This window comes from Panthera leo, chromosome B1, assembly GCF_018350215.1.
Source record: "Panthera leo isolate Ple1 chromosome B1, P.leo_Ple1_pat1.1, whole genome shotgun sequence".
NCBI lineage: Eukaryota > Metazoa > Chordata > Mammalia > Carnivora > Felidae > Panthera > Panthera leo.
Window position 1 is genome coordinate 134,808,495 of NC_056682.1, and position 12,591 is coordinate 134,821,085.

The 12,591-nt window shown below is 38.4% G+C and overlaps 1 protein-coding gene across 1 annotated transcript in view; it reads right to left on the reverse strand.

The window, feature by feature from the left end:
* ARHGAP24 (Rho GTPase activating protein 24) overlaps positions 1-9,973 on the reverse strand; it is a 512,696-nt gene extending 502,723 nt beyond the window's left edge. The window contains exon 1 of the mRNA XM_042935991.1: positions 9,572-9,973. The gene's annotated coding sequence lies outside the window, so the exon portion shown is untranslated. The remainder of the gene's footprint in view (positions 1-9,571) is intronic.
* Between the last annotated feature and the right edge of the window lie 2,618 nt (positions 9,974-12,591).

Below are 12,591 nucleotides of genomic sequence, written 5' to 3' on the forward strand. Positions count from 1 at the left end.
ACACCCTCATGTATTTTCACCCTCATGCCCAGTGAGTGGCATCACCTGTGCTCCCAAACCCAAAGCTGATGAAAACTAGCCCACTGATACATGAAATGTGTCAAGGAAAGGTCAAGTTAACTTTGTCATGTTATTTATAAGCCTTCTTTTTTTTTTTTTTTTTTGAGCCTTGCTAATATATATACATAACCATAGTCTTACCAAAATTGTTCAAAAGGAACACATGACCATTTAGAAACACAGACTTTTTCAAGGTTGGAACAATCTTATAAAGTATGTAATCCAAACCCCCTATTGTATAGAGAAGGAAACTAAGGTTCAGAAAAACTATATGATTTGCCTGAGTTCACAGATGCTAATTAATACCAGAAAGAGGAGACAGCCCACAACCTCCCTGCCTTCTTCCCATTCCATTCTTCTCCAACCACAGAATGCAAAGCAGAGAAGGATCTTTGGAAATGCCTCTTACGTTACTGTTAATATGAAATTTCACCTGTGGTGATCCAGAAGGTACACTTTTGTTTTTCCTTACACTTTTTGTCTTGAAAAATATTTTCATATACCACTAAAAACTTAGAAATGTTAATACGCATGTATTCATTAAAAAACTGCTTTCTGAAAATCCAAGGGAAAAAATTTAATACACTTTTAAAAATCCAAAGGACTATTTAAAAAATTTGTCAAAGAAAGTCTTCAAGACTTTTCTAGTCAATTTGGATGCTGTGTCTTCAAAGAGTATATTTTTAAGTCTTAAAGTAAATAGACCCTCCAACCCCAAACCAAATACAACAATAAATTACATTAAACACAATAATCAACAAATATTCATCAGTGCAATAGTAGCTGCTGTCTCTTTACAGTAATGGAATACAATAATAAATAAATATCTTAAACACCTTCACTGTTCCCTTTGAGGGGAAAAAATATTTCGGTGAAAAAATCGATATCATTTCTGTTTTTGCCAAAAAGATTTTTTATCTTCACCATTAGTTTTACGTTAACTAGATTGTCAATGTCTTTTTGCCTGCATGTGCTTTTCAAAATAAATATCTCCATTACTAAAATATTGAGTGCAGTTTTTTATGAGTTCTTAATTTAATTCCTAATTCTGCAGCTGTTGAGGCATCTGGTCTATTATCAGTAAAATGTTTCAAATTAAACACAACTTAGATATTCAGGCTCAGGGCTACTCACAGGAATTTTAACTTTTTATCTTGTAGTGCTAGAAGAAAGTACAGGATCTAAATATTCAATGTCCTTCTACATATAAACTAATTGATGTCTATGGGACTTGAGCACCTGCACTGTGAGCAGGCAGTATAGAAAAAACTGGGGAAACGGCTACAGAAAACAAAAATCACACAAGATGGCATTCTGTGAAGAATTTAAATCTTTAGTCAATACAACACATGTACTCTTAAATACTCTTAAGTAATTTATATATATATGTGTGTATATATATATGTATGTATATATATATGTGTGTGTGTGTATATATATACATATATATATATATATATATATATATATAGCCTTATCTAATTTTTTCATGAATTCCAAATGCCATGTTTGAGTACATAATTGCCCTTAATCACCTGGAAGGCTTGTTAAAACCAAATGAATGGGCAAGGGTGGGGCCCAGTAATTTGCATTTCTAACAAATTCCCAAGTGAAACTGATGCTACTGGCTCCTGGACCACACTTTGAAAAATGCTACTTGAAAAGATTTTTTTAAAACACTTTTTTTGGACAGTTAATAATCAGAAATATATTTTTTTCCTTTTTACCCAGTATGCAAAATGCACATACACACAAAACAGAATTAAGACATATGAATCAATTCTTTTACTATATACAATGAATCCTGACTTTTCCCCCATTCTATTCCATTCTCTTCTATTCCTTTTCATTTAAAAAGAAACATTGGTCATGAACCATTAACTTGATTGTATGAACACAGCTTGAAAAATCCTGCTCAGGACTCTCATGTTCATCATTTAATTTAATAATAGTAACTGTTGACATGCATTGATACTTACCAGGTGCCAGGTACCCTTCCAGTCTCTTTACAATCACTGCTCACTTCATAAATTAAAAACCCATAATAACGTTATGAAGTAGGTATTATTAAATGCCCATATTCACAGAGAGGAAATTTGTGGTTCAAGGGTATTAATGTAACTTGCCCAAGGTCACAAGATTTGTGCGTATCAGAGCCATGATGGAACACAAGCCTAATTCCAGAGCATACTGGTAAAGATTGCTCCCTTGGAGTGAGATATTTTAGATCTAAATCCCAGATCTACTACTTAGTTGTAGTGATTGTGATGTTACTAAGCCTCTCCAAGTTTCAGTTTTTGCATCTATAAAAGAGGGATAATAATAGGGCCTCCTCATGTGGGAGCTGTGAGGATTAAAGAAGATGATGACCCATCACAAGTGCTTGGCATAACTAAGCACATAGTAAGGCTTCGGTAATTGTTATATTTTATTAGACAGAGACAGAATTCTCTGTTGCCACACCATACACGCCTCCCTTCTCCTGGCTTCTAGTTCCCAGTGCTGTCTCTGGAGTTGCCTTTCCTCCTAATTCCTCAGCTTTTGAGAATACCAAGTTATCCTATGACCTTGCTCCTTCCCTTCTCCCATCCATCTTCTCTGCCAGCTCCATCTGTTGTGCAGAAGCTCTCAGAACTCCTGTCCCAGACAATTCCGTGTGGCTTCCACCTAACTCTAAGCACCAAAAACCAACGCTCCACCATGGAACCTGCCAACTTGAACGTAACTCCAAAGATACAGAAAAATTATTCCATGATGAAATTGTAAGTTGTTACCAAAAAAATGAAGTATTTAATCAGCAAATCATAACTGTGAGAAGGCTGAGGCTTTTTGTGTACCCCATAATGCCTTTATATAAAATCATGAACATTGCATTGACTATTTTGTATAACAATTAAACTATAAATGGGATTCTAGAACCAAAATGAACTATGAAGGTGGCATTCACATAGCTAAATTCTAGATTTATGAAATTAAGTGCAACAAGATAACATCATGCTCTTTTGACTTCTCTGACTCATCTTTTCTTGCTACAAATTCCTTCATATGAGAAATTTTTAAGCCATTGTTTGGAAAACACAATGAAACAATCAAAGATGACTCCTCAAGAAGGATGGAGAATTCCCTTTTGTAGGCATCTTTACAAACAAGACTGAGATGAATTCCAACCATTCCTGTAGTAAATGTCCTTCCTTGGGAAAGATTGGCTTGCAAATGACTCCCCCTATTGCTCATTTCACTTACTTGTGCCCAGTGAGTACTACCACCACCAACTCAACTTTTCTCCCCTTCTCAGTAGCTACCTCCAACAACATTATCCTTTCCTGCTATATTTCAGCTTTCCTAAATTGGGTTTTCAATCCTCAGACCAAGGACCACTTGCACACTCTCATTCTTCCACTCCAGGTATTTGCTCACAGAGTTCCCTGGGGCATATGTCCCATATATGAGAATTAAATAATGGGGATAGATCACTTAAGTCCCATGAATCATACCTTTTCTATTTACTTCTTACCAGAAAATAATCTCTGATTAGGCTGATCACTACAGATTGAGTTACGAGTCTGAGGTTGCTGGATTCTTTTCTCACAGGAGAACCAAGATAGTGGTAACTCATCCCAGCCCCTCCCCACACCCCCCCCTCCACTCATCAGCACAAGAATATTGTCACCTGAAAGAGCCATAAGAGACTTCCAAGGCCAGTTCATGGATATCAGGTTGAGACCAGGGTCCTTACTATATGCCAAACTCATAAAACACACAGACTTTTATGATTTTAAAATTAATAATTGAAGAGAAAAGGACCAAGAGGAAGGTACCATTGTAAATGGAGCAGGCTATCTGGATTTAGGTAGACATAGTTTTGGTTCTTGACTCTACTGCTTCTGTGTTACTTTAGGTGAGCTTGTTTATCTCTCCAAGTATAAACTTTCTCATGCAATGGGACTACTAATATCTGAATTAGATAGAACAGATATTACTGCTGGAATTACTAATTACTTCTAACTACTTCTAGAATTACAAGTCATATATGTAAAAACATCTCATGGAATGTTTGGTACTTGGTAGGTACTTAATTCATTAGAGTGATTATCATTATGTGAATCTGTGAGACTCAAAGAGAGAAAAAAAAATTCAGGACAAAATCAGAGCTATTTTTACATCTTAAGAAATTTGAAAAATTACTTTGTTTCTGAAAACTCAATATGATAGGCAGAAAACCACCCTAGGTATAGGGTATAAGCCTTGATTTACTGATAGATTTCATTTGTAACAAAAAGAAAGTTTTCACTTCTGTTTCTCAGAAATATCCCTAAGGGCACTCTTCCATACATTTGTGATACGTGTATTGAAAAGAACTCACATGTTTGGTCTTAAATATCTATTTTCAAAATTATACATATGACTCCTAAGTTTTTCAAGAAATGTAACATTTGGGGCAAGTCTATTTTATTCATCAGGAGTATAAAAACAGTACCTAGAATGTTTTTAGGAACCACACAGACACACACACACACACACACACACACACACACACACACACAAGGAAGGTAATTCAATCTATTTCCATAATGGATTTGAGTTAACTTAGTTAAAGGGTATGGGTATGATAGGTGCATAAAAATAAGGCCAGATGGATGCAAACTGTGTCATAAGAAGATTGACCAGGGTACAACTGAGCATCAAAGTTTGTTCTGATTTTCTTGTTACATTAGGTGAGCTTCTTGGGTGACAAGCCAACATGAGAAACATGGTGATTTCTTACTCTCTTTTCTTCTAACAAAAGAAACAACACTAGCTAATCAGAAGAGCAACACTTTTTAAAGCAGTAAAAGCAAAAACTAATTTATGGAGATCCTTATCTAAAGACTATGGGAATACATAACAAAAAGTGCCAAAATATTTTCCATGCAGCCTCTTTTATGCTGACTCTCAGTAAAAAGAAATAGAAGGCTACATTAAAGGACTGTGTGATGAAGACAACCTAACCAAAAGGTGTTGTAATGTGAGTGGGACAGGTAAACTTCTGGTCATACGCTTTGATAAAAATAGAGAGCGTGGAAGATTTAGAGTAGAAATAAAGTACACTATTACTCTGAAATACCAATGTTTGCTCTTTCAGTCTTCTCAGATATACTATATAAGGAACAACTTGACCTTAAGGTCCCTGACTGGTGCCTAAAACACAAGCATTATGCATTCTTGATTGAAAAATGATCCCTGTGCTAAACAGAAGACGTATGCAAGTGACAGAGGTATCACTGCTCTGAAAATGAAGTAAGCCAATTTGTAGTTCGGCTGAAATGGAGAACAACCCCCTTCTACATGTCAGGCAGCAGAAATAACTGTAGAATAGGAATTTTTTTCAAAAGGAAACACTGGATTTGCCAAAGTGTGCAAATGAGATGAAAAGAAATTTAATAAAAAATCAGTAACATGAAAAAAGATGCCCCTCTGAATTTCCTCCTCTCCAGCCACCTCCACATTCTCCTTTAATTAAATCCAACTTCCTTCAGGCACTAGCACTCAAGATAATTATTAAATAGCCAAAATTAGTATTTCTATTTTGTTTGATTAATTAAAATTATTGCCCATCTACAGGCAACAGAATCTCCAAATTTAACTCTATTATTACTCCTCACAGCCAAATCCAGGACCTCCCACTGGGATTTGATCGATTACAGATTTCATAGTACAATATAAAAAACAACTGTGAAAAATGTGTATCTATTATAAGTGTTTCTATTACCTTTAAACTCAAGAGTACTTTGTGATTTTCAAAAGAAAAAGATGATTCCAAGTAGTTTTTCATTTTGTTTTGCTTTTGCTTTATAATTTCAAAAGCACAAATTTCATCTATTATAGAATTAAATAGGCATGTGTGGGCAGGTCTAGAAAGTGAATTATGTTTGTTGCATTGTTACTTTTGGAAAGTAAACTCTGAGTCCAAATAGATATTTTTCAAATGGGACCTTTGGGGAAAAAATTATCTGCATAAATCAGAGTCCACTAGTACGTTATTCATTCATAACTTTGCTTGCCCATTTATTAAGGAAACATTAACATGTGTCTACTATATGTTTCAGTCATTGGGCTGGACACTAGGATACAAGTGGGTCCCCCACCACCAATATACCTATAAAGGAACACACTATAGCTGGTTGGTAGTAGTGTTTCAAAAATAAAAATTATTTTAAAACTATTGAAAGCATATTCGAAACACCACGGAAGCAGACAAGATGAAATGATGAATTATTTCTACATAGAATTGCGTAAATTCTCCCAAAGGAAGTTCCAGTTGAAATGGACCACCAAGAATCAAGTGGGACTTTCCAGGCAAAGGGAATTCCTGGAGAAAGGAGATCCATTAGCAAAAAAAAAAACTCAAAAGTGTGAACAATGAGGAGCCATTGTGCAGGAAGGAGAAGCTAAAAAGGAAGGGTTTTGAAAAGCTTTTAGTCACTATATTGAAGAGTTTAAAGTTAATGTTGTAGGTTGTTGGGATCCTGGGATCCATCAAAGGTTTTAGAATAAGGGATTGACACAATTAGATTTGCCCTTTATAAAGGTTAATTGTAGCATTGCCACAGTTCAGTGTAGATGCTGCTTTAAAGCACATATGTACACAATAACCTCTGAAAACTGAACATTCCTTGAATCTCACCAGAACAATTTCCCCACGTCCAAATGTGCTTTTACTTAGCCGCTGAAACCATCATAATCTTATAAAGTTTGAGTCTGAGTAATGAAGACAGATGGGTCACCATTTCCAGACTCAATCTGAGGCTCCAACTCTTCACATGAAGAGCATTAACTTCATGGCTAAGTTGACTATTTACAATTTTATTTTTAAATACCTTTTTCCATCTGGGAGAAATCTTAATCCTTCAGCCATGGATTAAAGAATAAACAAGCATCTTTGGATTTTAAATCTCTTACGCTTTTTTTCTCAGTAAAATATGACCATTGTAGAAAGGATGCCCCAGGTTCTTGTTATTGTTAACCTCCTCCATACTCATGTGTGACTAATTGAGGGGCTGTCCCTTCCACTGGACTCCAAGGTGAGGCTCTAGCCACCTTCTCCCTCTTGTTTTTCCAAAACACTCACCGTTACCAAAACTTGACACATGGCAGAAAGAAGTGATCAGCATTATGTAAGCTCAACTCATAGGAAAAGAACCCTTTACCACCTGCCTGAAAATGCCACAGGAAAATAACTACCGGTAAGTAAGATGGTCCTACAGCACTGCAAACACTAAAAACAGAAACAAAATCCATGGTCTGGATTTTGCAGCAGCTCTGCCTGCTTTTAGCCCTACGAAACCAACCCGGACACTAATAGAGCCAGAAAGAAAATGCACTTAAATGGGCCAGTAGGTCACAACAAAACTACTAAGGGCACTGTTGGTAAACACTAAATAGTCTTTGGCCAAGACAGCAAAGTAATCAGACTCAAACCACTTATTACCACCTGTTGCACATTCTTTACCCTTCCTGCCCTTTCCCTTAACCCCTAAACTCCATCCTAGACAGTCCAAGATCACACAGTAAATGAAGCCATGGCCAGTAAAAACTCCCAGAGCTTTGGCCATTACTATACCAAGCAAAACCTGAAAAGATTTCACTGGAGATTTAAGCTCAGAACACTTTTTCACTTTTATACTTAAATGTACCATTCTTGTCTGGAAGGGTACAGTGCTATTTGTTCTGCAGTGATTTTTTTTTCCTGAGAACTTAGTTCTTCCTCACTTATTATCAAGTTTTATTTTCAAAATGGTTCAAATTCACCAGTATATACAGCCCAAAAGAACACTACTGAGAGACCATCCACCTCTCAATTCCAAATCCCTATGATTAAGTAATAAAACAAAATAATACAGTTGAAAGCCAAGGACAGACTGAGTTTCAACAGCCTTTCAGATGTAGAAAAAAATTACAGAATCTCCTTCCTTTTATCAGACTATTGTATATTCCTTACACATACCTCAAACTAAATTCCAGATCTGAAAAACTCATAGTTTATCCCTTATTCCCACTGAAAGGTCTTCCACCAAGAACATGTCTCCTCTGAGTGGAAGGAGAATGTTATTTACTTTAAAGTTTTGTCAATATCTCGGTCTTCCAAGATGTCTAAGGTGACTTCTCTGACAAGTCAGTAATGGATCTAAAGAACAGATTTCTTGACTTGCTACCTGAAGGTCAGGCACTCAAGAAAGACAAAAAGGGGAATTGTATTATTAGGCTCTCTTAGAAGTTGAAATGTCCCCAGAGAAGAGGAAGTATTAAGAAATTTAAAAGGGAGAGCGAGATCTTAACAAGTCTGATGTGGCTTTATACTTGTTTTCTGGCTTTTTCTAATATATTAATTCCCTGCATTTTATGATGCCCAACTTAATACCAACATCCATTCTTGCCCTTAAGGGTTGGTTTTCAGTTCTAATTAAAATCAGGGGACAGATTGTTTGTATTTAATCTGTCTGTCCATCTTCTTCTCAGTAATTGAGTAAAGCTCTTAACTGTACTGTAAATATCCCTGGATTTCAATTAATTTGTCTTCTTTAGTAGACACAGCAACACATATTGTTTTACTTATGGATATGCAAACGCCTTACAACTTTTTTATTTAAAATACCCAGCATGATTTATTTCCTTTTTTTAGAAAGAGATCAAATGATGATGTCTTGCTAAGGTTTAAAAAAAAAGAATAACAAAAGCTATGATAGAAAGAGAAATAGTTTGGAGATTATCTTTTAATTCGAATGAATTAAAGAAACATTTAATTCATATTTTAACTACAAGGGAGTCTGGATTCCCTATTACTAGTTAGTATTGAAACCTAGTATCGCTAAGAAATATTATTCCAAGAGTAATATTCTCTCCCCTTCTAATTGGTCAACTTAAAAAGAAATACAGTCTAAAGTATTTTTTAATGAGAATAAATTATATATTTATATTTCAGAGAGGATGGATACATCTTCAGAAAGTTTTTAAAAAATCTAGATTCTTTTGGGTGGCTTAAAATTCACCAAAGATTCCCTATCATTTTATGTTTGCAATAAAAGTGTTCATTATTAAAACCTACCTCTGTATGCCTGTTATCTAGGAAACTCTCATAAGACACTAGGGGAAACAAACGGGAGGCGCGGTGGGAGAAGGAAGGATGGATAGCAAGGGAGCTGAACTGCACAGTTTTTATTAATTCCATCTATTTTTACGACAGAAATACATACTACCATTTACGCCTTTTCTTCCTTTTAAAAATAAGAACATTGTTTCTCAACACACACACAAGCGCGACTGCCCCGAGCGCACACACACACACACACACACACACACACACACACACACTGCACCAGCATGGGATTCCGGCGATCCCTCCTCGCCCCCCTCCTCGCCCCCAGCAGCCCCCTCCCTGTCGCAGGCAGCTGTGCCGGCAGCCCCCGAGCGCCGCCTCGGCTATCTCAGCCTCCCGCGGTGGCCCCGGCGCACACCCCCGCGCAGCGTCACCTACCCCGCTCGGAGCACTCGACGGACACGGGACTGCGGCTGCTCTGGAGGGAAAGGCTCCCAGGACGAGCCGAAGGAAAGGGAAAAGAAAAAAGAGAGGAGGGAAAGCTACTTTACTTCCCACAACAAGGGGACGTGCTGTGCCCCATGCACTTGGTTGCTCAGCAGCTGTGGTTTCAGAGGAAATACGCAGCGGCCGAAAGAGCTGCAGCTGGGGTGGAAAGTTGTGGGTGTTTCCCCCCACCACTGCCCACGTCTCGATCCTCTCCTGTCCCCGCAGCAGTCCTGACAGCTCCCCGGACCTTGGAGAGCCTCCGGAGTCCCGCCGGTTTCCCCCGGAGCTGGGCTGAGTTGCCACATGCACTTGAGAAATCCTAGCAGTTGCGCAAAGAGTCCCAGAAGTTAGAAAGAGTGATTGTGTGTGAATGTGTAAATATACAGTACAAGAGGCTGGAACAACTGAGCAGGGCCAACCCTCAGACGCAGCCCAGGGTTTCAGATTTCATTTGGCAACTGGCAGCTTTAGAAGATTCGAGCCGCACTACTGGGGAGTCAGGGAAGAACGGTGCCCTGGCCCTTGCGTCTCACCGCTAGGTTATCTCCTAGGCTGAGTAACACAGCCTGACGCCCGGTTCCCGCCCCCCCCCCCGCCCCCACCAGAGAGAGCCCACCCTGCCTCTGTCCCCCCGTAGCTGGCATTACTCGTTTCATTTCTTACGTATCATAGATATGTATCGGTCACCAGATCTGGGACTCTGGGTGCGGAGAAGAATGAAAAATACTTGTCTCCTGCCTTCCAGGAGCCCTGCATTTCTTTGGCCAAACCCCCACATAGTAGGTTTCACCTGCTTCCCTCAGCTCTCTCTGTAAAATCTTATTTCTCCAATCAGAATTACCTGAGTCTTTAAACCTGCATTCCTAGAAATGCTTATTTAGATGGATGCTTTCAGATCCTTGGAGAAATGGAAAGCATAATCACCTCCTTACCATGGTTTAAGAGCTCTCAGAATTGCACAGTATGAGAGAAGGGCCAGGGTAGTAAAATTTTGGCTGATGGAACCCCTTCTCTTCCCACCACCACCAAAAAATGCCTATTTCAAATCTAGATCTTACAATATAGGTTATCTGGAATGCCAGTATTATTATTTCAAAAAGCTTTATAAAGATCTCTGCTTTAGATTGCTTACAAATCATCATCAGATTTCTTTAAGACATAAAATAAAAGTGTTCTCATCAGAAATCTGCAGTGATATAGAAGAACATATGTGCAAATTTAGAAACACCAAAAATAAAAGCCTATGTAGACTCTTAGGTTTGTTTGTTTGTTTTTCTCTCTCTTTTATCTCTTCCTTGGAGTTTTTCTTCCTGGTGATCTGCCCCATCCCAACCTGATGCCCTGCTAAAAAATTGATTTTCTGGCTAGAGAATTCTCAGCCCTTTAATGAGTCAAATTAAGTTCTGCAGGGTGAGGAGGGGTTCTCTTTTGGCATTTCCTTTTTTAAAATGTGCTTGGAATTCCTAACCAGAAGCAAGGTAGCTTATTTTCTAATTGGTAGGAATAAATGACCTTTATCAACCCATATGGCTTTATGAGTTCCAGCTACATCCTGGCAGGTAAATGCCGATGGGCAGTTTTAGATGAAAGCTGAAAAACAATTAAATTAACCAAAATGAAATCTGCACACACTTGATGGACTCAAAAGCCTCAGGAAGACAAGTGTCAATAAGTATGATTCAAGATCGTGACATTTAAAGAAGACAAGGAAACTATCATGTCAGTAACCTATTTCAGGACCTAACAATTATTACCCCGAGCAATTTAGACTGAAGACAATACAAAGTTGAGCTCAGGGTAGTTACTGGGTTAGTCCCTAATCCAAAAGGTTAAGACATGCCTCGGGACACAGCCTTATACTCAAACATTGCCCTTCTCATCTTCTGACTTCGGTCTCCATGCTTTCCATTTACCATCACTTCATTGACATGTGTGATGTATGTGATTATCTTAAGCTAGACAATACAACTGAAGGATAGGAAGATTTTCACCTGAGGATTAAGCACAGGGGACTTATATCTACCAAAGCTCCACTCTTTCCCTCTCACTTCTCTACAGAAAGACAAGGGCACTGTATTCCTTTTCTAGAAAGCCTTAGGGATTTAGCAAAGGTCTTTGTTACTAGAGAGTATAACCCAGATTAGAAAACGCTTCTGTGGACTCAGACCGTTATTCCTCTCTTACTTGTGGTTAATTGGGACTGGTAGACATCACTTATACAAACTGTAGGACTTTAAAGGAGAAATAAATTTTAGAGATGTAAAAGACTCTAACCAAAAGAGCCTGCTGATGTGACTGATCCAGACTCCAGGGAAGATGGTGTCTGTCATTCAATTCCCAGAGCATCAAGGGAGAACTTGCCCAGGGCATCACTTAAAGCTGAATTTTAGCAGTCAACTCAATTCTGAGTTAAAAGCATGCTTGTGATAAACTCCACAAAACCCACAAATGTTTCAAGGGCGAAGGATAACTTTCTTAAGATTCCTAAGTCAGAAGAAGGATTCCTCAGAAGAAGGGTATATGAAAGTCAGTATAAAAGGCAGGCAGGGTTTGAGGGACCTCAGATTTACAAGGGAGAAGTGAAATACTTCCAGGACCAAGGGGATTTCAGGGACCTAAAAGTGCAATAGGAAGAGGAGAAAGAGGAGAAGGAGGAGAGAACAAAGATAATGGTCTCACTACACTTGGACAAGTTGGAGTATCAGTACTGCCAGAGTCAAGGACAAAGGAGCGTCCATAGACAGAGTCCCCTGGATACTGTTTCTGTCAGGCCGCTTTGATTGGAACTGACTTAGAGGAACCTCAACAAGAGTCTGCACAATCACGTTGTCTAATGTTTCAAATACCTGAGTCAAAAGGTACTATTAAACATATAAGGATGGGGGGCGCCTGGGTGGCTCAGTCGGTTAAGCGTCCAACTTCAGCTCAGGTCATGATCTCGCGGTCCGTGAGTTCAAGCCCCGCATCGG